Below are 25,976 nucleotides of genomic sequence, written 5' to 3'. Positions count from 1 at the left end.
TTATAAAATACAGAGCACGAATCGCATGAAATAACCTTAACTTCGTGGATAAAGAACTCGCTACATCATGGCTTGGAACGGCGCTGTTCTTCCACTGAACAAATTTTTTTTTACACGATTTGTCTGACGAGTTCTGTTAGTGATATAAAAAGGGCTCTTGCTGATTCGAATGTCTTCGACTGAGCCTTCTGGGATTAGTCGTTAAGATGGGAAGAGACCTAATGGTCTGACACTGGTTCTATGGAAGCAGAGACGGGCGGCCCTATTTTGAGACACACTGGACTGATAAAGTAATCGGATTGAAAAAAATCCCATAACTGTAAACTTTAAACTACCTACCTACATATATAAATATTTACCCTTATTACAATACCTAGTAGGTACACCTTAATTTAAAAGTTCCACAATCAGAAGAATCATATGTATTATATTTATTCCAGAGCAATGAGAGAAATAGAATTTAATTTAATTCCTACCAATCCAATAAAATTGCTTCTTTAATAAGATACTTTTTATGATATTCTTTGTGCTCACTGCTCACCACATAAAAACCGCGCTTATTTAAATGAACGTTGTTGTCAATTCCAGTTTCAAAATAATAAAAGTAGAACACAGCATCCTCCTTGTTGATACTATAAAGATTTTCTAAGCAAAAAATGGATCAATGTTGTCGCTAAGATATTTTAATATATTTGTGTGTTACGTCTTAAACAAACTTTATTATAAATTTATTTAACATAAAACAAACATCATTTTTATAGTATTTAATATGTTTAGTATTATGTTGACTTTAAAATTAATATTATTGGATAATAATTTTAGGCATAACAATAATAAGTCCGGAACAAAGATAGTAATTTTTATTTTTATTAAAACAATACTTTTAGAGGTAAACTTTGAAAACAATTTATCGCTCCCTTGCAATATCCCCAAGTAAACGGTGAACCTTTGACCGAGCAAAAACAGACAAATAAATCCATGAGTATTGAGAACAACTCCATAACATAACCTCAGTCATTCATAAGTGTGAGGGAGCGAGATGGAAGCGGAGAAAACATATGCGTGTTCGACAGAGCAAGGGAGATTGCATTCCGACGGGCGCGACGCCGCGTTGCGCCCGCACATCAAATGTTGCTACATATTACAATTTAAGGATTCCCATTTTTATTGTAATAAAGCGTTTCACAAATTTGAATTAAAAAAATATATGAAACGAAATTAAAAAATTGCTCCATGCAGGAAATCTTAACATTTTGATTACGCATATTTTACAACTAAATTTATCTTAAGTCTTGGCATATTTATCATTAATAAGTGTTCCGGTTCCACTTATAATATTTATCGAGAAATACTTAACATAATAAGTATATTTACATTAATAAGCAAAAGATGCTTGCTTAATTAAAGTGTGAGCTGTTATTTGTTTTTAGAGAAATAAATAACTCCTGAAAGGGACTCTTGCTCGTGACTGGTATTATTTTGTCTCAGCTGCTCCGGCTCCGCACCGCCAGTCGCCACTCACTTGCGTATGCGCATCGTAACGAGTCGGATGTTCGTACTCGCGCGTCAGTGATAAAACCATCGGTCTCGTGACGATCACCATTGTACTCGACAATTAACCGATTAATGAGAAATTGTAACCAGTGACGTCACAAGCCGAAACGAACTGTGTTCTGGTGAACCCGTGTATATAAGTGCAGTGTTGTGTTTTGTGTGCGTAACTCGAAGAAACGCCGAGGGTACTTTCACTGGACTGAAAGTTTTTAAATATTCATTCGGAGCTTCTTATTATTATAAGGATGTGTCAGGAATGCGAACAGCAATAAGGTGAATATTAAAATCTAATTTGATATTTCAAACCATAACGCGAACACTTAGAATAATGGCACACTATACAAATTGTAAAGCTTGAAAAGTATTACACACAAAACTGACTTAAAATTAATATTTAAATTAATCGTTGCTAATGCTAAAGATATCAATCTTTGATTTATAGACACAGAGGTATTTTAATTGAAATAAATGTAATAAATTTTATTGATACAGTAACTTTAGTTATTTACGAACGCCGTTTATTATTATTTTTATTAGATTTTAACTTAAATAATATATGTATTGGTTGTAGAATGCATTGAATGAAAACGAATAAAGAAATTTTGTTGACAATTGTCTTAGAGCATCACGTAAATCGTTTTTGTTCACAATATCTTACGTATATCATTATCTAAAGGCATTCTATCACGGTATCTTGATCTATTTGCTCCCATATATCACAGATATAAAAAACTTATCTGATTTTATTTTGACATAATCTTGACCGAAGTACCTACACTACGGAGTTAATTTTTACTTTCGCAAAGTTTGAATATAAATTTCATACAACTATTTAGTAGCAAGAAAATGTCCCTCCGCATGGTAAAGGACTACTCACCCCTTTTTGGAGACGGTTTGGAGATTATTCCACCATGCTGCTCCAATAAGTGTTAATTGATACGCTTGTGGTAAATTTTCGTCTGACATATGCATCCTAACGATGCTTACTTCCGCCGATCAGGAGAGGAACTGTAGTCTATTCCGACCACAAAAGCACAAAATCCAAATAAACAACATTTTACAGTGAATTGATGCGATATCATTGGTCGAGAGCTTGTTTAATCTATGATTATCATTATGAATTTGCGAAAAAATAGCGTCTTGTATTTGGACAAACCTTTTATCGGAACTATGGAAGTAGTATATAAGTAGTTAAGTATAATAGTGTTATATTATGAATCAAGATATATTAATCAAAAACTCTTAGTAGTGCACAATATAACTGAGCTATTAACAAACCGCATGAAATAGGTAAATCTTTGTTGAACAAGGTACGTTTATCTTTATTCCTACTTTGATTGGGATAGGCTCTAGATATAAATATAATGAGTTATATGAAAATTACTTTTGCTAAGATACACGTGTTCTCGCCACTGGGCCATCACGACATTAAAAATATAATTACATTTTATAAACAAATGTTTACAAACATTAGAATTCGAAACGGCCGTTACAGATGAAACAATACTTTCATTAACAGATAGAAAAAGTTATGATATCCACTGAAACATATCATATAAATTTTATTACGTATTTGTAATAACGAGAGTCCAATAGATCTTGAATAAATGAATAATGTAATCGTAATGAAATCATCTCTGTAAGAAATATGTTCGTGAGTCACGTAGTAGATTCATCTGATTGTTCAAGTAAATTTGCATCTATTACATTATTTAAATTTAAAAAAAAAAAACATATTCCTAAAGAAATATAGAAATATAATTCCTAAATAACATTCTTTAAGCCATCCCCAATCCCAAACTGTGGACGTCGAGAGGGCTGATTTATGTGTTATTTTAAGCACAAACTAAAAACAAACTAAAACTCTATCTTGGACGTAATACTCCTAAGTAGTTTTAACTGTAGTTTTTTTTTTTTTAAATCAAATCGTAAGTAAATAACTTTTGTTGTATACCTCCTTTCTTATTTGTCACCTAAAACATTGTGAGTAAAAAGGTCAATTTAATTTACGATATTTTAACGAATTACATCGTTATATAATCTGAAAATCAATTATAATTTTCGCGCCCTTTTTTAAATTTAGAACTAGGTAATATATACAAATAGTTTATAAACTTTTATGTAATCGCAACTAATTCAAACATAACTTAAAAAGTTAAAATGGTTAAATTTTATTTAATTTATCATTTTACATCATAACGACTTCATTGCTTTCCAACGTCAAACATTTCGCTTACTTCGACAACGCACGAAGCGCTTTTTTTTAAATTTAACATCAATCAAAATTTATCGCTGTAAAGGAAATATCATCAATTGTCTTTTTGATTTTATTGGCTTTTATTTACTTGTTCCGCACAAACAGCTTCGTAATGTAACAAAATTAATATACATATTACGACATCGACAGACACTTGTACTGTTTGATAACAGCGAACTGTTGGTTCGTTTCGATCAATTAAACTGTTTATTTATCGTGATAGCCAGTTTTATTTTTAAATAATTTAAAACAAATATAACAATATTTTTCGTCTTGGAATTATGATCGAGAAAATTAACGATTCGGACAGGGCTTGAAAAAAATAATTTTATTAAAATACTTTTAATTAATTTTTCTTTTACATAACATTTTGATTATAAAATCTGGAATAACTCCAGTCACTTTGTTACTTAGTAAGATTTTTTTTGTTTTTTTTTTCTTTTTTTTGGGGCGGTAAGTTGTACCTACTTTTTAGCATAATTTATTAAGTCTAGTAAAAATGTTTGTGTTTCTAATTGATTTAAGAGTATATATTTACCTTTTTTAAATTCGTATACCTATTTTCTAGTTGCTTCGTGTTGAAGTAAAAAAAAATCAAAGAAAACGAAACCAATCCATCAAAAAAGGAACGTTAATTTCCGAGATAAGAGGTTACATACAAACTACAAATAATAATTTTACATAGTTAAATAGATGTAGATGATTTAACAAACATTATAAATAACTATTCTCAATAAATAACACTTCCACGTCGTTATCGTAAACAATTACAATAAATAAACAAAAACGCTTAAACAGTACTAAAAACCATTAAAGAAAAACAATGTGTGAACTTAACACTTGAACAACGATAAATTAACCCTTAATATATTTTTATCTTGCTGGGAACTGTAACATATGGAAGAAATTCATCAAAGAGCGGTGACAGATGAATGGTCGCAGTGTGAAAAGATGGTCCCTTCCTTATCTAATTTAGACATAAACTATTTTAATACCTTTATCTTTACTTCTATTATAAATGAGAAAGTTACTCTGTTCATCACTGAACGGCATTTGGTGAAATTCGGTTACAAGCAACCTTGAACTCCAATACCTAACAAACATAAATGCGAGCAAAGCCGCGGGCGACCACGAAAGTTTTTTTTTTGGGCAAATTAGGTTTTCGTTTAGTCGAAACGTTTTGGACATACTGTACACATATTTCATTTATATATTCCCATGCATTGTCCGAAGCCCTATTGTCCGATTTAACAAGGCCCTATTGACGGGACAAAATCATTGTCTTCTACGTGCTCGGACACACTTCAGTTGATTTATTATTTAAAACAAAGTTCAAGTTCGTCGCATTAAGTTGCAACTTGCAAGAATCGTAAAAAAAAGTGGAACTTGCACGCAGACGGACAAATGGTAGTTAAGTGGTTCGCTGCAGGAGCTGTATGTAACAATTTTCAAAAAATAAGTTTTGTAACTAAAGCCTGAGTAGAAAATAATTATATAATCAAGACCTTAAAGACACGAATCAAGAAAATATTCCAAAGGTAAAATATCCAAAGATTTTATCTACCATGTTATTCAATTTATCATAATTTAGATACATTTTATATTTACTATTATTGTAACGTCACATACCTTATAGATAGATGACAATCTGAACGCCGCCATGTTGAATTTAGTGTGACGTCATATACTCAACCGGAGACCAAACTTAACAAGCCCTTTAGCAATATTTCATGTGTTAAATTATGAATTTTGGTTTGATCTCTTATTTGTCAAATTAGATAGTTTAAATGTGTTCGGGACCAAATGAACATACATATGTATATAATGTATATATGCTAAAAACTTAACCCTCTTATTGCCTTCGTCGTAGTGGCGTAAAAAATAAACGAGCTTTGAACGAGCATGGTCATTCCTATAGTTAAGATCAGGTGCTATTCATAATAGCCGTAACTAAATACCGAACGTGCTTCCGTTAAAGTCATCCAATTAACTGTCTAGTTAGGCAGACGTTGTCGATGTTATCCGTCTCCGAGAACCATAAATATCAGCCAAGAATGGTTACACTGGCTGTAGACCACCCGCTTCGCTTACGTAATTTAAACTTTATTTATATAAAAAATTGTCCATCTATTCCACGATATTATAGACTTCTACGTCTATTTTATGAAACACCGTTCATGATTGAATTCGTATTATTTTAAAGTTAGATTCGCGTAAAAATTAGGCATCGGTTTTAAATGTAATATATAATACCTGCAAATAAGCCACGTGATATTCTTTGGGCCATCGATAATTGTACTTTTTTTTTGTTTTTGGAACAAATACAGTTATTTTTTATTTTATTAGCACTGAGAAAAGTGTAAACATAAAAGTTTATTTATACTTTGGACAGAGGAAGTTCTATCCATGGAATTTTAATAGCCAATTGCTAGTCTGTGATCTGCCTATGAATTAAAAAAAGATAAAGCCACGGAGATACGAGGGAAACTGTGCATATTTAATCCCCATTCCTCACAATACTTACGTTTAATTTAACGATATTTATAAACTCAAACGGACTTCAGACATTTATAGACATTACTGTCATTAAAACGAAACGTAAATACGAAATGCAACGTAACATAATGCCACGTAAAACTCAATACTGTTGATTTAGTAGTTCGGTGTTGGATGGGGTCAATAACTTTTATCTAATAATAGTCTAAATGTAGGTATTTATAAATAGATACTCTGCAATTTGGGTGTGTGCATAGGGCTGCCAACTCTAACTGGAACTATGTGATTGGGAAATACTAATAAGGAAAATAGGGTTGTCAATTCGTTGTTTAAAAATATATATTTATGGACGTTATGTTTGTGGTTTTTTTTTTAAATATTTAAAATGATTTAATTTCTTCGTTCATAATCTGGATCCTCTTGGCTCGAAAACGATATCATATCATTATGTAGTTCTTTTAAAAACGGTAAGCTGATATACGGGTATTTTAATATGTTTAAATAAATATTAAAAGTAAAAGATTTAGTATTTATTTATTTATTTAATGTATCATAACTGATAACAATTCACCATATCATTGACTGTCGTCGTATATTTGATAAAATGATATTATTAGTAATATTTGTTTGTAATGATTAAATCTAATCAAATTAATATCGGAATACATATTTCTGATTTTGAGTCATTAATATCAACATCAACGCCATATTTTTTTATATGTGATTTTTCTAATATGTATTGACTTTGTATAACAATTTTATATTATATTCATTTGTAATCTTAAAAACACCTACTTTTAATAAAGCACTTCAAAATATGAATAAAAAAAATATGTATATTGATAATGCTTCTTTTTACACCGGGCCAAAAAACTCCTAAGCTAAAATATGGAATCAATTTGCAACTACACTTCGGGAATTATTAAAATGCTTATTTACGATTTTATAATATTATATATTTAATATTTATAAATGTTTTGTTATTGTGACGGATTTAATAAACGTGAAATCGATTTAGAACGTTATATTTATTCCAACCTCAGAATCATTGTTAAATTATTTTTTTAAATAGTTACAATAGACGTGCAGTCATTTTATCATGTCATAAATAAAAAATAAAAAAGACCGTTATTTTTACAGCCAAAAGATTTACATCTAACACACCATTGCGTGCATAAGTTTAAATAAAAATATAATTTAAACATGTATACATAACAATTAATACATTATATAATATTACACGCCACTTTTTTTACGATTTAACGTGTAAGCCTATCTTCTTGACCTTACAGTAAGGATCAATACCTTAATTAAGAAAAAAAAAAAAACAATAAGAATGGAACTGCAGAATGATAATATGTGATCTCTGTAATAACGCCAAGACATGAATCTAATCACGATTAAATCATAATAGCTTAGTACAGAACAACGTGTCATTTTCAAAGAAATATATTGTGAAGTAACAGTGATTCATGCTTAGAAATCACCGATAGAACGGTAATATGTTTATCATTATCGAGGACAATTCTTCACGTGCATACCTACTGTGTTTTTAATTAAAGAAATTTTAAATAAAACTCCTTGGTCGAAATTCTTTCAGCCAGCTTATCATTGTTGTAAGCCGATTGTTATATAAAAAAAAATGTTATGTGTGATTAATATCGAGCAGTGATTAATTATGCTTTTTAAGAACTGTTTTGGATATGACAATGTAAGTTACGTTCCTAATTTAAATAGTAATGTTTTAATGATAAATTCAAAAATACTGTTTTTCTCATTAGTTTTCAATTTTATTAAATAACAAAATCATAGTGGCCATTAAATTGAACTTTTATTTTCTTTATTATTAAAATCAATCACTTCACTTCATCAATCACTTAAACATAGTCTCCTCACTCAAAATATATTATATTAAGAAAAATGCAAGAAATTAATTGGTTTTTTAACTTTACATTTAATGTTAAGTTAAAATGTAGTTTAAGTTTTGATATTCAAAAGTAATTGTTAAAGTTTATTTAAATTAAAATATTATAATTTTATGTTATCAATTACAACAATTTATTGTTATGGCAACACTCATTTTAATTATGTAAAGTGGCATTATTATGATCAATAAATATTGAAACAAGCTAATAATCAAACAAGCGTCAGATCGACGAGTCGCTGCACGGGCGCATGTGAATCGTAACCAAATAGGTCGTAACAACCAGTTTTTAGTTGCCGTTATCGTCTCACGACTCTTTGTAACGCGATCTGGCTAGATTTTATATCATAGTCAACGATTGCTTTACATCAAAACCAGTTATTCTTCTTTTCAGAAATATCTTGATGATATATTTGTGTTGTCGGATGAAAATTAATTGGAATGATTTTATTAGTGATACCCTCTTGTTTCGTGAAGGCTAATGTTTTCTTAATCATGCATCGAAATCACGTTACCGATACAGTACATCTCGTCAAGTGAAACGGGAACTAATAATAATGGTTCATTTACTAAACATAGCTTAGAAGTCTTAGAACTTTCGAAAGGTCACCTTTCAAACAAAACTCATCGTATTGCTATGTTCCGGTTTGAAGGGACAGTCTGGCGGCGCATTGTCAATGAAAAGAGGTTAAAATTTCTTACTACGTCAGTGTCTATGGACAGAGGTGACCACTTATCGCCGTGTGGTCCACTTAACAGTACGCCTACCAATTATATTTAAAAAAAAACTAAATCAAATTGGTCTTTCCGTTTAGGAGCTATAATACCACAACAAACACACTAATACACACATACCTATAATCTAGTATAATATTTTATTTGAATTATTGATTTATTTATTTTATTAATTGAAAAAGTTACACCATAAACTTATCACTAAGCACTTAAAATTATTATCTGATGTGGGTAACATTCAAAGTGATACGTCTTTAAAAATGTAGATAATATAGTCAAATAAAAATATACATATAATCTAGTATAATATATAGTTTAAATAATAGCAAAATCATATCCGCATACCGTTCTCAAATAGAATCTAAAAATAATTTCTTCATCAATTCAAACTAATGTAAATAAAAAAAACAATTTATTGAACAAAACATTTGACAATAGCTTAAAAACACGAAGAAAAATATGTTAAAATACGAATGTTTATATATATATATAAACATTCAACAGAAAAAAACATTCCTAGAAACCAAAAAAATCCTTCAGAATTTCTGACAGCGGCGACTTTTATTGTTATCGGAAATAACCAACGGCGTAGAACATTGTAGTGTTTGCGCTAACTTGTGCACTAATCTATCACTAATAGTCCAATGGGGTAATATGACTCAACCGGAGAGGTCGCAGGACCAATCAGATATTTATGCAGTTTAACTTTTAGAAGGATATTATATAACTTATAAAAAATAAATTAAGACTGATTTTTAAATGTGAATTCCCAGAGAGCGCTACTCCTAAAAATGGCTCATCAACAAAGTTAAACTCCTCTAAATTTTGATACGGCTTTAATCCATTGCTACCCAACACAATATATACGTATTTACCAGGGCTCGCAATCACGCAGGAGACACGATAAAATCTACGAAACATAAATATTAAATATCGTTTCGAGTTCTACCTGAACAGATTATGGATACTAAAAAGTGCGCCGACCTTGTTTACCTCAAGTTTTTACACCATGATGTCACTAAATGCATGACTTGGTTAAATAACGCATTCGTTGGTTGCTTAAATTCAACTCCAAAAGTTTTTACTGTAAAGCTTGGTGGAGAATTAATTTGTTAGTATAAATTTACAACGGTTCAGACAAAAATTACATAAATATATTTTCCGACCAATATCATAAATGCAAAAAGGTCTTGGTCTGTTATTCTTTTAGGAAGCAACGAAACAACACATATGTATAGTGTTTCGATCCGGAGAGAATCATAGACTACTTTTTAATCCAAAATATCCCTAGAGGAGCACAGATACAAAACCACAAGTTATTATGTAACCATAACATCTGTTTCTTTAATCTTTGAGAAATTTCAAATTTGTCACTAAATAATAATTGTTACAGTGATTGTAATTTTAGTCAAGAAATTCAATGTTCGAATGGCCAGTTTATATATTCTAGTCCATTTGGCAGTTGACAAAAAAAATTATTATAGATACTGTCTGGGTAGGTACCACCCACTCATCAGATATTCTACCGCCAAATAACAGTACTCTATATTGTTGTGTTCCGGTTAGAAGGGTGAGTGAGCCAGTGTAATCACAGGCACAAGGGACATAACATCTTAGTTCCCAAGTTTGGTGGCGCATAGGTGATGTAAGGAATGGTTAATATTTCTTACAGCGCCTTTGTCTATGGGCGGTGGTGACCACTTAACATCAGGTGGCCCATATGCTCGTCCACCAACCAATACCATAAAAAAAGACATTTTAACTAGTTTAATTTATTACTTTAGCCATTACGTCGTTAAATTAGGCCGAAATTATTAATATAGTTGAGAAGTTATTTTTAAATACGATATTTCCAAGATGGCGGCGCGAGCGCGGCAATTGAAATCTATAAAAGTACTAATTGTGAAAGCTCTCACAAAGATTTGTATATGACCCTCGTTTTGAGCAAAAAATGAATGTATTACCTGCTTAGTCTGTGTACTGATTTAAATTATTTTTAATACTATGTAAACCATTTCCAAAAAATAATCAACTTATTAGTTCTAACATTACTTATACCTACCACCAATATTTAAATTAAAAGGCTTATGTTATATAAAATAACCGACATATATATGTTTAATGTTTTTATTCAGATTACCAAAAGTATTTATATTGGCCCTTAGCATCAAGCCGCAAATTAATTATATACTAGTATATTATTGCATATTATTTCATTCCTTGGGGGTTCGAGCTTGCTTTGTACTAAGTTTCATCAAATTCTGTTTAGTGGTTCAACAGTGAAAGCGTAACAAACAGACAGACAGTAAAAAAAAACATTCGAATTTGGAATAATAGATTGCACGCGATACATTACGGTTTTAATAAAAACAAAAAAACAACAAATTACCTCGCGACATTGATTACGAATTTTATTTAGCTAAAAAATATATATATAATTATATTTGTTTTTTTAGGTGACCAAAGTCAATAAATTAAAGACCTGTCTCAGACCTTGATCTGAATATTTTAAAGTTTTATATTTATAACATTAAATCGCTGATAGTTTTTAGAAATATAAAATGAACGAACACCTTGTAAAATTTTAAAATTATTAATAATTAATTTAAACATTTTTACGTTATCGTACTGAGTATTATTCAAATAAATTTTAATATGTTTAAATACCCAAAGACAACATGTCTCATTACATTTTTGTATTGTTTTCGTCTGTCACATATTGACAGGTCTCACAATAAAAAAATAAAAAATAAAGAGTTTAAAAAATATAGTTCAAATGCAATGCAAATGCACGTTTTCTTTAAAATTTCAATGATGATTATAATTGAATTTCAATCGCGGACACACTAGTATTAATTAAACAACTCAGAAGTAGTATCCCGTTAACACACTGTGAGGCAAAGGCCTCATTTCCGCTCCATCGAAGAGATAGAGCTTATACACTTAGCTTCACCACAGCTGATTAGATAGATATACACGTGGCGGACTTGTGTCCAATATATGCATCTTACTTCAAGATATATTTTTTTAAAGCTGTCAGCAAGATGGATGGATCTATACTTATATTATAAATGCGAAGTTAACTCTGTCTGTCTGTATATTGTTATTTCACGGCCAAACCATTGAACCGAATTTTAATGTAATTTGTTATGAAGCAAACTAGAATATTTACTTTTTAGGCCTAAAACCTGACGACCAACTCCGAAAACGCGAGCGAAGCCGAGAGCGACGAGTTACAACTTTAAATTATTAACACAAATTAGCCATTCAATCGTTCTAATCCGGGTGGACATTTAATCCGATGGGCCTGTAGTGTACACAGATATGTAAAAATATATTAATTAATATTAAATAAATATTTTATATATTATCTGTACATTTATCCATCTGTCATATCGAGTGACGTACGTTGCGAAGCGCGGGAAAATTAAATATATGAATACGCTGTATGTGCACAGCGAGCTGATATTTAAAAAATTATATATTTTATCCAATTTGTAAGCCGATCGTACATCGCGCATTAAAAGGTGAACATCACAGAGCCATCCAAAATAACAAAAACTAGATTAAATAAACTAGCATTTATGTAGAAATGTATATACATTAATTCGTCAAATAATCCCTACTCAAAAAATTTTACCGTGTGACAGATGCTTTATTCGAAGTCGAGTTTTTTTTTAATCAAATTTGACATTAAGTATACAGAATAACTTGCTTGTCTGCAGCGAATTTAGAGGTCAATATGAAACAAAAAAAAAAAACTACTGGCTATGAACGGATAACACAAAGTTAAATTCTCTAATTTTATTTAATGAATATTATAATATCTTGCTTATATTAATAAATATTTAGTCTAACGATGCTATAAATTATTTGATTGAGTATTAAAGAATGTTTTACAATATTTGTGAAAGTTTTTTAAAAGTCATGGTAAACATTATTTATAATATATTCTAGTATATTTTATTTTTTTATGCAATATAATAGAGTTATATTTATATCATATTAAATTTAAAACATATTTAATAGTCTGAATTCTAAGGTGTGTTAGTCATGTCCGGTTCAGTGTTTTTTTTTTTAATATTTATTATGCAATGAACGTAGTAGAAATGTACTTATGTCATGATACGTGTTGCGAAAATATTTTAAAACATCACTATTTTCTTCTAAATTAATTTCAAAGAATCTTTATTTTCGTTACTAAATTCCTTATTTAAAAAAATTAAAGATGGCCGATTTTAAATACATCATATAATGCATTCAAAATACGAATGAAATTGTAATACTGTTGATTATCAAAATTAAAAAACACTGATAAAATCTCATCACGGTCAAGAGCAAAAGTCAAAATAATCCTTTTTATCCGTGGACAAAAAATGTACATATATAATTGATATCTGTCAGCAGCGGATATCAAGTGTGTCAAAATTTCAGCTCCATTGGTTAAGTGAAACAGGTTTAAAATAAACTGCAAGATTAAAACTCCACATACTAATAGGTGAAATTGAATAAGAGATTAAAAATAGCAACATATATTTAAAATACAATTTGTTAATTAATGTTACACGCAAATAAGAATTTATATATATATTATGAAATAATCTGAAAAATTTAATCGTGAATTTGTTAAATACTTTTTAGTATGTAATTTATTACTCTCTTATTTATAATATTTTTTACGTACACAAATGAACCGAATAAACAAATCCATTCGATTTCGTTCATTCAACGTTTCAAATCTGACGTATTTTTTATTCGTTTAGTTAGTTTGACTTGTAAACAAAAGAACACAATTGCGTAGGCGAGCCAAATGTTCAATACGAAATCCATTGTATTCAAACCCTATGTTACCTACTGGCAATCAATAACTTACAAGTACTATTTGAATTAAAAAATAAATTATACATCGTTTAGTTAGTTTATACACGTGTAATCATTTTTTTTAATAACTACGATTAAATTAGAAAACAATTAATTCTTAATCAATCCTTACACAACTATCCTCGCTCTGGATTACAATAAGTTTTATTCATTTTGTCAAAGCATAATAATCAAATAAATAGGCATATTTGGCAAAAAGCTAAAATAAATACTTGTTTAAAATTATCTTTATTATTAATAAAAATTATTGTGCAGGAATTTAAGTGGCACAGTCCTGCGGTTAGTTAATCTCCCTTGAAAATGGCTGCCGCGTCCGAAATCTTTTAAAAGGAATCAATGGTTAATGAATGATTTAACGGTTAATGTTCACTCATAAACTTGATTTTATCGGTTTCATTACAAGTTTTTATGATTCTTACGTTTGGTGAAACTAAGTACTTTATAATTATGTCAAAGATTGTAAAGATCGTTAAGTAGTAATTACTAATTTTAATTTCGTAATTGAAAAACATAATTAAAAGCGAAATGCAACATCTGCTCTCAGAACCTGTATGTAAAAGTATAAATAAATAATTGAATTTTAATTCTTATCACTAATTATCGCTTATGTTGTTAAGATTAAAGGTGATATTGAGCATGTACAACAAAAAACACAAGTTTATGAAGAAAAAACGAAAATTACTAGTAAATTCTATATTTGAATTTCGATATTGATGTATTGAAGTATTTTTTATGTGTCTGAATACATATTTTTCGCAAAAAATCAAGCCCTAATAAGACTTTATTTTTTTACAATTACATATAAACATTTACAAAAAAACCTAATCAATATTTAATGCTTAACAAAGTAAAGATAAAAAAATAATAATCATGCAACAGAGTAGTATTTAAGCCATAGACTAAAAATAAACAAAAATTATGGGAGTTTTTGTTGGACAGTCCACTAACCGTATTTAAGCGAACGAATAAAGAATGTTTTATGGAAACTGTGACTGGAATCAAATCCCAACGCTTATATTATGCATAGGATAAATTCCCCTTTTAAAATAGCAAAACTCGTAAACGTCATTTGTGTGTCATATAAAATGCAACATGAATTTTAATGTTGCCATTAAAAATACAGTTATTTTTTTTAATCCATGATATATAACCAAAGTTTGTACAAACTTTATCGGTATGTTGTGAACTTAATCATCATTATGTTACAAAACTTAATTAGTTCTTTTAGTTTTTGATGTAAATAGTAATAGGTATATCTGGTTTTTGAAAACAACATTTACGAAATTGAGCAAATGTAATAACATATAATAACCGCCGGATACGGCGCCTACAGATTAAACTAAACAACTGACAGGTGACATTTAAAATATTACATAATGCCTGAGTCATATCTGATTCATAGATTAAATCTCCAATAAACGATTGAGGGCGAGGCATTTAACAAGTGATTAACCACAAATCCTTAAATAGACGATAAAATCTCGAACAAGATCCTACGATTAGTTTTAACTTAATTCAACTATAAAGTTTTGTTTAGAATTCTAAAATAAAAAACAAAAGAATAATTGTATTCAATTTAAATAATATTTATTAAATTAAACAAAAAATATTTAAAGAAAAAATATACTAAATTTTCATTTAATATATCTAAAATATATATTATACGGGTAATGCTAATGGGCTTAAAAAAAAAAATTGATAAAAACATAACATCAAAAACAAAAATAATTAGTGGTGCTAAAACTAAAAAACTAAATTTAGCCTTTAATGAGTCATCGTGCACGCCTTACGCCGGTTTTTTGAATAAAATAAAATACCAAATCGCCATTTTCGAGCAGGTGAAATGATATCATCTTTAATGTCAGAGGTTCATGGCTTTTGCACAATGTTGTACATTATAAAAACTAAAAAGAAGTATGTTCATCAAAATATTTTTATTTATTTTTAGCTTACCTAAACTTACTAATGGGTTGCCTGAAAATAAATGATCATCATCGCCCATAGACAAAGGTAATCCGGTTTTATGGTAATCAGGCACACGATGTTGTAGTCTGTTCATCTCAAAAAGATATACTGAATATTTATATACATATTTTATTAGTTTAGTATTTATTGAATACATATTTTTTATCTGGGTCGTGATGACAGATGTAAAAAAAAAAAATCAACGACAATATTCGATGTTCACGTTATAATATCTGTGAGCTCTAAGATATGTCTCAGACATATATTATTTATTTACATGATATCAGATCTTTACATAGATCGTTTTAATGCATGCCATATAAACGCCAATAACGCTATTCATATAATAAATTGTCCGTCAAACTGTCAGTTGCGTAAAAACTATTAATCATCAGCACCATCATTCATTTTAAGGATATACCAATTTTTATATAAACAGGTAGGCGGACGGCTAATCAGCTGGCCCGATGGTAAATAGTCACCACCGCCCATGGACATGACCTTGGGAGCTAAGATATTATATCCTGTAGTTAAACTTGCTCACCCACAACCTATAAACCGAAATATAAAGCTGTTTAGCGGTAGAATATTTCATAACTGCGTGGTACATACCGGTAGATGGGCTGGCACAAAATCCTTATGCCAAGTGAACACACTGTACACGAAAGCTCCCAGTTATCTGCCTTCCGCATCACATCTTAACCGCAACATTCTTCAGATCACCTGAACACCTGATTGGCGTACATGGTTGTACCATGTTAGGGAAAAACCAGAAATACAAACTTCCTCTTTTACGACTTTTTATTTAACTTCACCTGTCAGAGTATATATTATTATATGCTTGTATACGACATTCAATTTTGGAGTGTAGCGTATTTGACTGCACTCAAACATTGCACATGTATTTAACAACAATGACACGCAACTGTTTGTGGTAAAAACTTGCGTACAATTTAAGTTTCGGTGACGATACAATCTACTTAAAAGTTAGATATGTGTACAGAAATAATAAATAGGGAATCTTAACATATTTTCTAGACGACTAGAGTAGAAACGGAAATATTAACAGATTTTAAAGACCACTATTGAACCGTGTTGTGCAGAAAGGTTCCAAGCAGGAAAAAGAGAAAATCGATAATATTAAATAAAAAAATGTCTTTAAATTAATATACATAATATCACTAGCCATAACATCTTTGTTTCCAAAGTTGGTGACGCATTGGCGATGTAAGGAATGGTTAAAATTACTTAATACGGCGCCAATGTCTGCGCAGCACTTACCATCAGAAATTCAATTTGCTCGGTTACCTATCTGTGACACCATAAAAAAAAAACATTTATTTAGTTTTATTAGTATATGATAGTAACAATAATCCAATGATATCATATTGATTTTTTTCTTTTATATCTTTATATAGTCCAGTTGTGGTTTTGAGTATCTAGTCTAAAATTCAATTACTCGTATATAAATTACTAACATCATTGTTTTAGTTACCAGGGTACTTGAGTGTGATGAGTAACAATAACTGAGAGAATAAGAGAAGAGAATATATAATTCGCGAAAGTTCTTAAAAAGTTCACGTAGGTTTAATATTATCACGTTAAATTTACACCTTCGTTTATTTAATAAATAAAAAAAATATATACACGTTATATAACGCCATGTTTATTTTAGATTTTTCGAATTCCTTGTGTACGTTTAAAATTCAATGGCTCTTATCGCCTTTCTCTTTACATAACCGTATGTACATATGTACATAAAGGATTTATGTGAAAGGCATTTTAATGAGAAATGTGTATTGCGTACGCGTATTTTTATATTGAATAGAAAAAATAATAATACTAGAATTCATTTCTTGAATATTAGTATTCATTGTATTCTTCAAAACGATACACGTAGATCTCAACCAAGGTTTAGAAAGTTGTACTTCTTGAGCTTAACTTGTTTTGCTCTTATAAATCATCCTGTGCTCTAATGAGGAATTATCCTTTTTGAATAAGTTTTGGATAACATTCTGTCGCAAGTATTAGTATTAATATCCAGTAGCTTACTGAGGTACTTGATGGCTGGCTATTGTTCAAGTCCGTCTGGATTGGTATCAGCCACTCATCAGATATTCTACTCCAAGCCAAGCAGCAATACTTTTTATTGCTGTGTATGTATGTATGTATGTGCAGGCACAAGGGATATAATAACTTATATCCTAAGGATGGTGGTGCATTGGCAATGTAAGGAATGGTCAATATTCCTAAGCGATGATGACTTACCATCACGTTCATCAGAATTTATCCAACTATTTAAGAGAAGTTCAGTGACATACGTTGGCGTGAACCCAAACCGGGTGGGTTACCTAATCAAAAAGAAGCTGCAAGAACCGTAATGTTTTTATCAGAACCAATGCTTGAGTTCAGGTACTCTATTCATCATCCAAGTCATTAAAAATTAGTTATACAGAGTAAGCCGTAAACATACAAGTAAACCGATTTTTATGCAGTATAACTGTTCTAATGGCGATAAATCACTTGGCATACAGAACAACTACTATAATTCGCGCGAAATTCAGGGCACATTGTTGTTTTAATTGTAGACTCGTTAAATTACAGAATGTGTATGAATCATAAATTAACTGAAACCAAAATTGTGTTAGTCTTTGTAACTGTTTTTAGTTGTAATTTAAATAGTAGATAAGTGATAATTTATGTATGAGCTTCAAGGCAGATGTGAATTAATTCAGTCACATGCCAGACCGCGACATTTAACGTCCCGAACTTTAGCAAAAAATGTTTTTGTAATATTAACACTGTTCCACTTAACTATTTATATCCACTTTAATTTTACTTTCAATATTCCGACGATTACTTCGCCGTCATTTAAAACGCATTTTTATTCAAGAATTCAAAGAAGATACCATCGCTACAGTACAAAACAAGTCGCTTTCCGCCGTTTGTACGCTTAGATCTTTGTAACTACGCGACCGATTTTAATGCGTTTTTCATCAACAAACAGTGTAATTCAAGAGGAAGGTTTTATGTATAATACATACTTATTAAAGTAAAGAATGCAATACAATAAATATGTTTAATTATAATTACCACAGCCATATATTATTGAGAAATAATATGGTATCTTAATAAACCGTCACGCTACGAACCACTGGGCGAAGCAGTAACGAGTGCCGTGGGTGTAACAGTAGTTAGTTCATAATCTGTCTTTAATGTATGAAATCTTTATCATCACACTGATTACATTATTCTTACCTCACAGTTACCTGCATTGTCTAACAAAACAAACCTTGAACATTAAAATACCACAGAATTTAACGCATTAAGAATCATGCAATTATCTCTATAATTTCATAGCTCGTGAGAATGAAAGCGGATTCTTGAGTGAATATTATTTATTATGAGAAATGAATTTCGCCCTTTCACATGAAAAAAAAGTTAACGACCTACGAAGGAAACATAAAATTTAATGGATATTTTTAAGAGCAATCTGGTGAGATAGAGATACAACCGTTACGTACGATGGTTTTAATAATAATAGTCATTACGTAATTTATCCAAATGCCTTATGTATCCTTAATTTTAATAATAATAACGTATATTTGTGTGTGTAGAAATAATCTTAGCGCCATTGGCGATCTGATACGATCAACAAAAATGACGCGGTACTTTTCAATTCTACAACATTTTATAAATTTACTTTTTATGTAGGTATATATATATTTATATTTATAAATAGCCTTATTAACATGAGTTTTATATGGTCCATTACATTATATAGTCTATTTATCTCATTCTATTATAGCTTATCGCATTTTAATAAGTTAATATATTTTTTAGTTTAATTATAATTTAGGAAACAAATAGTGCAATGCACTGTAAATTAAATGAATACCATTTTGAATCAAACTGAACTGAACTGAACAAAATGAATTTATAGATTTTGATCATCTTGTGAAATCTACAGATTAAAATTAAAACAAAAAAAATCACAACATACGACTTAGACATTGAGAAACAACAAATGATAAAACAATTTAAAATATTTTTCTATTTAATATTAAAAACCATTCATTTAAGTTTTGAAATTATTAAATAAAAAAATAAACAATGTATAACTATATAACCTCTTTTACAACGTTAAATAAAATATATACCTATTTTATAATGAGGTTATACTAAAACATTTAGTGCCTAATGTATTTCTCATTCTGTTATATGAAATATTAATTACGTAAGTAGTAGAACATTAATAAGCCGCGGGTGGTCCCTTTCATATTACGAGAAAGCATCACAACGTAAAATAATAGAAGTCTTATCTCACGTCTGACATTAACTTTAAAACCACAACTCAAGACTCAAAGACTACGATGTAAACAATTATAAAAATAAAAATATTACATAAACTTTTAATTCTCATCCTTTCACTGTATCTGCTTTTCTTGGGTAGAAAATATCAACCAGATTCTCAGAGAATATCGACCAGTTCTTCAAATAAACAACTGGTCTTAGAAATGGAATGTTACTAAAAACAAGATATTCTAGGGAAAGCGTTATGTGGTCAACATTGTAGGGACAAAAATGAAGCGGTCACGCCTTATGTGGTGAATTTATATACCATTTTCACATATTCGATCGTAAAGTAACTTGTTTTCTTTCTTGGAATTATTAACGTTATATATTCATGCCCGCTTTCATACGCGTTGGTACTCTCATGTCTGTTAATATATTTTAAAATTTCTCTCATTAATAAATACTTGAGCCGAGATGGTCCAATGGTAACGCGTGAATCTTAACCAAATACTGCAGGTTCTGATCCGGAGGAATACTACTGACTTTTTAGGTTGTGTTGTTTGTTGTTTATGATTTCTCGGTCTCCGCGGTGAAGACATCGTGAGATGTCCTGGGGGCGATTCTACTAATAAAATGATATAATTTTATCGCAATATAATCGTTGCTCTTTAGCTGTTTTTCTATTCTATTAAGTGGGATCGGAATTGATTCTATTAACTATTATTTATAGATATAGCAACAGCCTGTAAATTTTCCACTGCTAGGCTAACGCCTCTTCTCCTTTTGAGGAGAAGGTTTGGAGCATATTCTACCAATGCAACCCGCATTGGGTACACATGCAGGTTTCCTCACGATGTTTTCCTTCACCGCCGAGCACGAGATGAATTATAAACTGGGTTTGAACCCGCAATCATCGGTTAAGATGTACGCGTTCTAACCACTGGACCATCTCGGCTTTTGTAACCATTATAAACTAGTAATTAGAAATAGTAGTATTGGTCCTTAATTAGGATTCAGCTGAGAATTATTTCTGAGAAGTATAATCGAAATTGGAGCGGAATAGAATTGTAATCGTTATAACTTAGTAAAATTGCCGCCTGGATGTGTCCGACGCACTTTAATTAAAACAAAATATGTAGTAATAAAGTCAGTTGTTTATTTTATTCGGAACTTAAAGGAACGAATTATACTATACTCATTAATCATAGTACAAATAGAGCCGCGAGGGCAAAGTCTACAAAATTTCCACGTTTTATATACAAACATCGTAGTTATCATTCTGAACTAGATTAATAAAATAAATTATTTATTCATTCTTCTGAAATTAACCCCTTCACAATTCGTTTTAGTAATTTACTTTTGAATGTTATTATTTTACATTCTATACGATATTATTATTATAAAAAACATAGAATTTTGGTATCGTACATATCAACATTTTATAATTATACAATTTATGAAAATAAAACTAAAAGTATTATTAAACATAAAACTAAAAGTATTCTTTTAAGAATTAAACTAAACAAGTAAAACATGTAGTATGTATACATAAGCACGCTGACATTTTACCAGGAAGTTTAGCGCTATTACTCCCCTGTATTTCACTTTATTTCATCATTACAAAAGATATTTTTAATATTTAATGTATAGGTCTTAATAAATATTATGAGTGTATTTTACTCTGCCTTCATTTTGGCTGTATGGCTCGGACGCTTACCTCAATTGTCAATACACTTTCGACGAGAAAATCGAGGGGTACACGTTCAACTTCCGTTATGTCACAATTTGTTTATATAATTTCGAAACTTAAATTTGGCTTTCTTGAATGAGAGATGTTAATAAATACAAAACTAGCCTCATTCATCAATATCGACGGACAATACTACGTCGTAGTCCTTATATGATTTGACTTATTGACCCCCATAGAACTCGAAGAAATGATTATATAATTTGTTAATAAATTCAATTATAAAATCTTTGGTAGTTGTTTGGTTGGTCATAGAATTTATGACATAAGGAAAAATATGTGCCGTCTGGTGTTAAAGTGACCAAAGTAAATTAAAAAAAAAGTCACGTTACAGTGTAGAACTAAATTTAAAGCTACCATCAGAAAGTAGATTCTACAGAAAAGAACCGTCAAGAAACTCAGTATTTGGTACTCTTATAAAAGGTTTTTAACCTCATATTATGTTAGTATGAATACCTTGTATCATAACTTAAAACACTTCTATACAACCAATTTTACACACACTTAATTCTGGTGACAATAAAAGAGAATAGACAATTAAATTATTATAGAACATGGATTAAAACTCGTATTACGTTTAATAGTGTACTTGTTACTGTATTTACATTATTAATTATAAAAAAAAACCTTCAAGCCGATATTCTTATTTAAATCTAAATATTTAGTTTCAAAATTCCCAATAGATATTATTCAAATTGGCATATTTACATAATATGTATAGTTTGACCTCACAATGTTTTATCATTGCTTTAGTTAAAGTTTTGGGTTGGAAGTATTCCAAACAGCTTAACTATAATGGACAGAAGCGAAAACTCTTGGCGCTAATATTATAAAAAAAAACTTTTAATTACTTTACAAAAATAAATTGTATGTCAAATTTTATTATGTCATTTAAGACAATTTAGTTTAGTCTTAACGCAAATAGTACGTAGACCTTGTTTTAATTTCTAAACCATCATGGTTCAATACATAACAATGACATAATTTTGTGTAAACGCTATTTTAATAATTACCAGCGAAACAGCTGATCCAACTATCGCCAACATACCCAACAACATAACCAACAAGTGTTACCCAATCAAAATAAAAACGCAGTAAATTTTTATTGACATTGTATTCAAACAATTCGTGATCTACTTAAATCTATTCATAAATGTAGGTCTCACACCAGCGCCATGTGTTCTGTGTTGGTTCGTGACGCCTCAATTTCACCGTACCGGTTCCCAGGTGTGACGACCCAAATACCTATACAATTGCCTAGAGCTTTAGCACCTGTGTATATATAAGGATATAATAATAAAGACCGTTTGACCACGTTCGCCAACGTTTGGCCAACAGTGCTTGATATTCAAGTTAGTGATCGGTTGGCGATTGTGGAATTAAAAATATATTTTCATTTTAAATACATTTAATCGTTTCAAGTGCTCGACTGGCTGCAGTTCATCTCATACTTATTAATGAATAAAATTAAAATAACATTAGTTGGTGAAGTGTTGCGAGATAAAGCTGAATCCTGTGGTCAATAAATTAGTGCTCAACGGAATCTACATCTAATTACTGGTTACAATTAACTTTTTTTCTATACAATTGTTTCCTATACTGCATAGGCTACTAGGTAACTCTTATTATTATACCTGAGGCATTATACAGGATGCAGGAATAATGCATTTTCTTTAGTGTCCGTCAATGTGCGATGGTGCCCACTTATCATCAAGTGGACCATTAGCTAACGTGCTGTATTATATATATGTAGAAATAAATATAATTGTGAATGAAAATAAAGGCCATCTGCTCTCGCCATTAAAACAGCGCTGTTATTTTTATTATTTTTATATATTATTGGTTACTTTATTATCATTTTGGTCATTATTATATTTTTTTTTTTTTTTTTATTGAAAACGTAATGGCGATTCTAAATTAAAAAAAAAAAAAGATTCTTTATTTGAACTGAGCAGTGGGTCATGTATAGCTTACTTTATTTTTATATTCTGTAGTTATATTACTGTAATATTTGTTCTCATCTTTCGTAATTGTCTGTTATTTGCAATGTAATGACCTCCGTTAGTGTTAATAAAAAACGCAATATGAGAACTATTGCTCTAACCGATAATGTGAACATAAATTTAACAAGGAAAATGATATAAAGTTTGAATATAATAAATCTAAAATTGAATCTGTTATTGAATATTTAGTCCGTTTTTTTTTTGTTTTGGTCCTACGAATATATTTTAAGTAATTCAATCATTTGTAAATGTCACGAGTTTCCAAATATTAGATATATCTATGTTAGCTATAAAAATGTATACATATAATATTATGAGGTGATGAGGACTGGTATTATAATTATCCGAGGTGTTCATTATACCGTTGGCTTCCTAATAAAAAAATATCTCTTTAAACAATAAACAACATAGTATTTCCAGTGTAATCGATATGTTCAAAACATCAGTTCTCACTTAAACTAACAGTGTTTCTACATCTCTGCATTTTTATAAGAAAGTAACTGTCAAATATTTGTTTACGTCTTTACGCTTGTTTAACGCTTTCTTGTAACACATAAGGTTGGCGAAGCTGAGGAACTTGTAACTTATTGTGATTTAAATAAAATATTGGGCATGAATATTTCTTGAATGGTAAAAATACGTGTACGTGCTTTATTTCGTCCTCGGCGGTGAAGAAAAAAAAATGTCGAATAATTATAAATTATATTATTATTTTAATTAGAACACTGAAAGTAACTGGAAAGTGATTTATTAATAAATAGAAACAATGCTAACATTAAAATTAAGTACACAAAAAAGCACACGTGAAGCCTATTCCTACCAAAAACGTTAAATAAACTTCGAAGTGACGATATCATTTTGAGACCGCTTGAATAATCTATAATATTCATAGAGGATTTGCGAAAAAATGTCGTTTCGACGACGCAGCTGTTAGCGGAACTTTGGAAGTAAAATTAAAGCGGTATTTTAAACAAATATATATTAATCAGAAACTGTTTTCGCTGAGTTATCAGCAAATTACATGGTATTCATAAATCTAAGGTTTGTTTATCTTTATTCTTTGATTCACTTTCATTAAAATAATTCGTTACCGATATTCAAAAAAATGTTAATAATGAGTATTCTGCATTGAGAAAAGAAATGAAAAAGCGACAATGAAATATATTTTTTTAACATATAGATAAAAAATTACAAAGTTGCTAATTAGTAATACCAAGATGAATTTCTCTTATCTCATACAACGTCTGTTTGAATATTTTATAAGTAAACCAGTGGCCTAACAGAGAAAGTTGGTACGCGTTGAGGACATATGTATGTCCATGCGATTTAATTATGTACATAATTATTCATACACGTAAAATAAATGTAATTTTTTTTTGTTATTTCCATTTTCTTTTGTTTTATATAATTATAATCTATATTAATAATTTTGTGCAGGTCTACGATAGACCCGATCGAAACCTATCCATAATTATAAATCGTTAAAAAATTAAATTTTTGTAGAAAACATATATCCGCAATTTTCGATATTAAATCCATAAAAGTCAATGACATGGCAGTTCAAAGGGCGGCCATTTTCGACGTTTACGGGTGCGTTCAGAAAGTGTGTTCCAAATAATAATATCGTACGATATACTCGATAGTAACTTACCCACAGTAAATTATAGATCAACAATCAATCAAATATAGTTTATAAAAAAGTTAGACGTTATATGAAAAAGGATAAACCGTATTTGTATAGTTTTATTTATTTCACCCGAGCGAAGTTTATAATAATTAAAAATTAATTTGTTTTAGAAATTAGATTATTTGACTACTGTGCTACTTTGTCATTAAATTGTCACCATAGGCTTTGCTCGCGTTTTTGGGGATGGTCGTTATAACAGGTACTATGTATAAAAAAAGCCTTTGTTCCTCTTTTGGGTTTAAGCTTGCTTCATATTTCATAAAAAATCATAAAATTTGGTTCAATGGTTCGGCGTGAAAGCGTTACAAACAGACAGACAGAATAACTTTCACATTTATAATATGATATAGATAAGTAAATTTTATAATGAAGATTAGTTAATATTCATATAATTTAATTATGTAGTAAGGTTTAAGCTCATTTGACAGGAG

The 25,976-nt window shown here is 29.9% G+C and overlaps 1 protein-coding gene across 5 annotated transcripts in view; it reads left to right on the top strand.

The window, feature by feature from the left end:
- Positions 1–25,976, top strand: part of LOC125066654 — a 92,058-nt gene that overhangs the window by 58,391 nt on the left and 7,691 nt on the right. Inside the window, exon 1 of one of the 5 annotated variants that reach the window (XM_047674850.1) lies at positions 1,536–1,827. The exons of the other annotated variants lie outside the window; for them this stretch is intronic. The gene's annotated coding sequence lies outside the window, so the exon portion shown is untranslated. Of the gene's footprint in view, positions 1–1,535; positions 1,828–25,976 lie in introns of those variants that run through there. 5 annotated transcript variants of the gene reach the window in all.

This window comes from Vanessa atalanta, chromosome 10, assembly GCF_905147765.1.
Source record: "Vanessa atalanta chromosome 10, ilVanAtal1.2, whole genome shotgun sequence".
Classification (NCBI taxonomy): domain Eukaryota; kingdom Metazoa; phylum Arthropoda; class Insecta; order Lepidoptera; family Nymphalidae; genus Vanessa; species Vanessa atalanta.
This window is presented reverse-complemented; position numbering and strand designations above follow the sequence as displayed.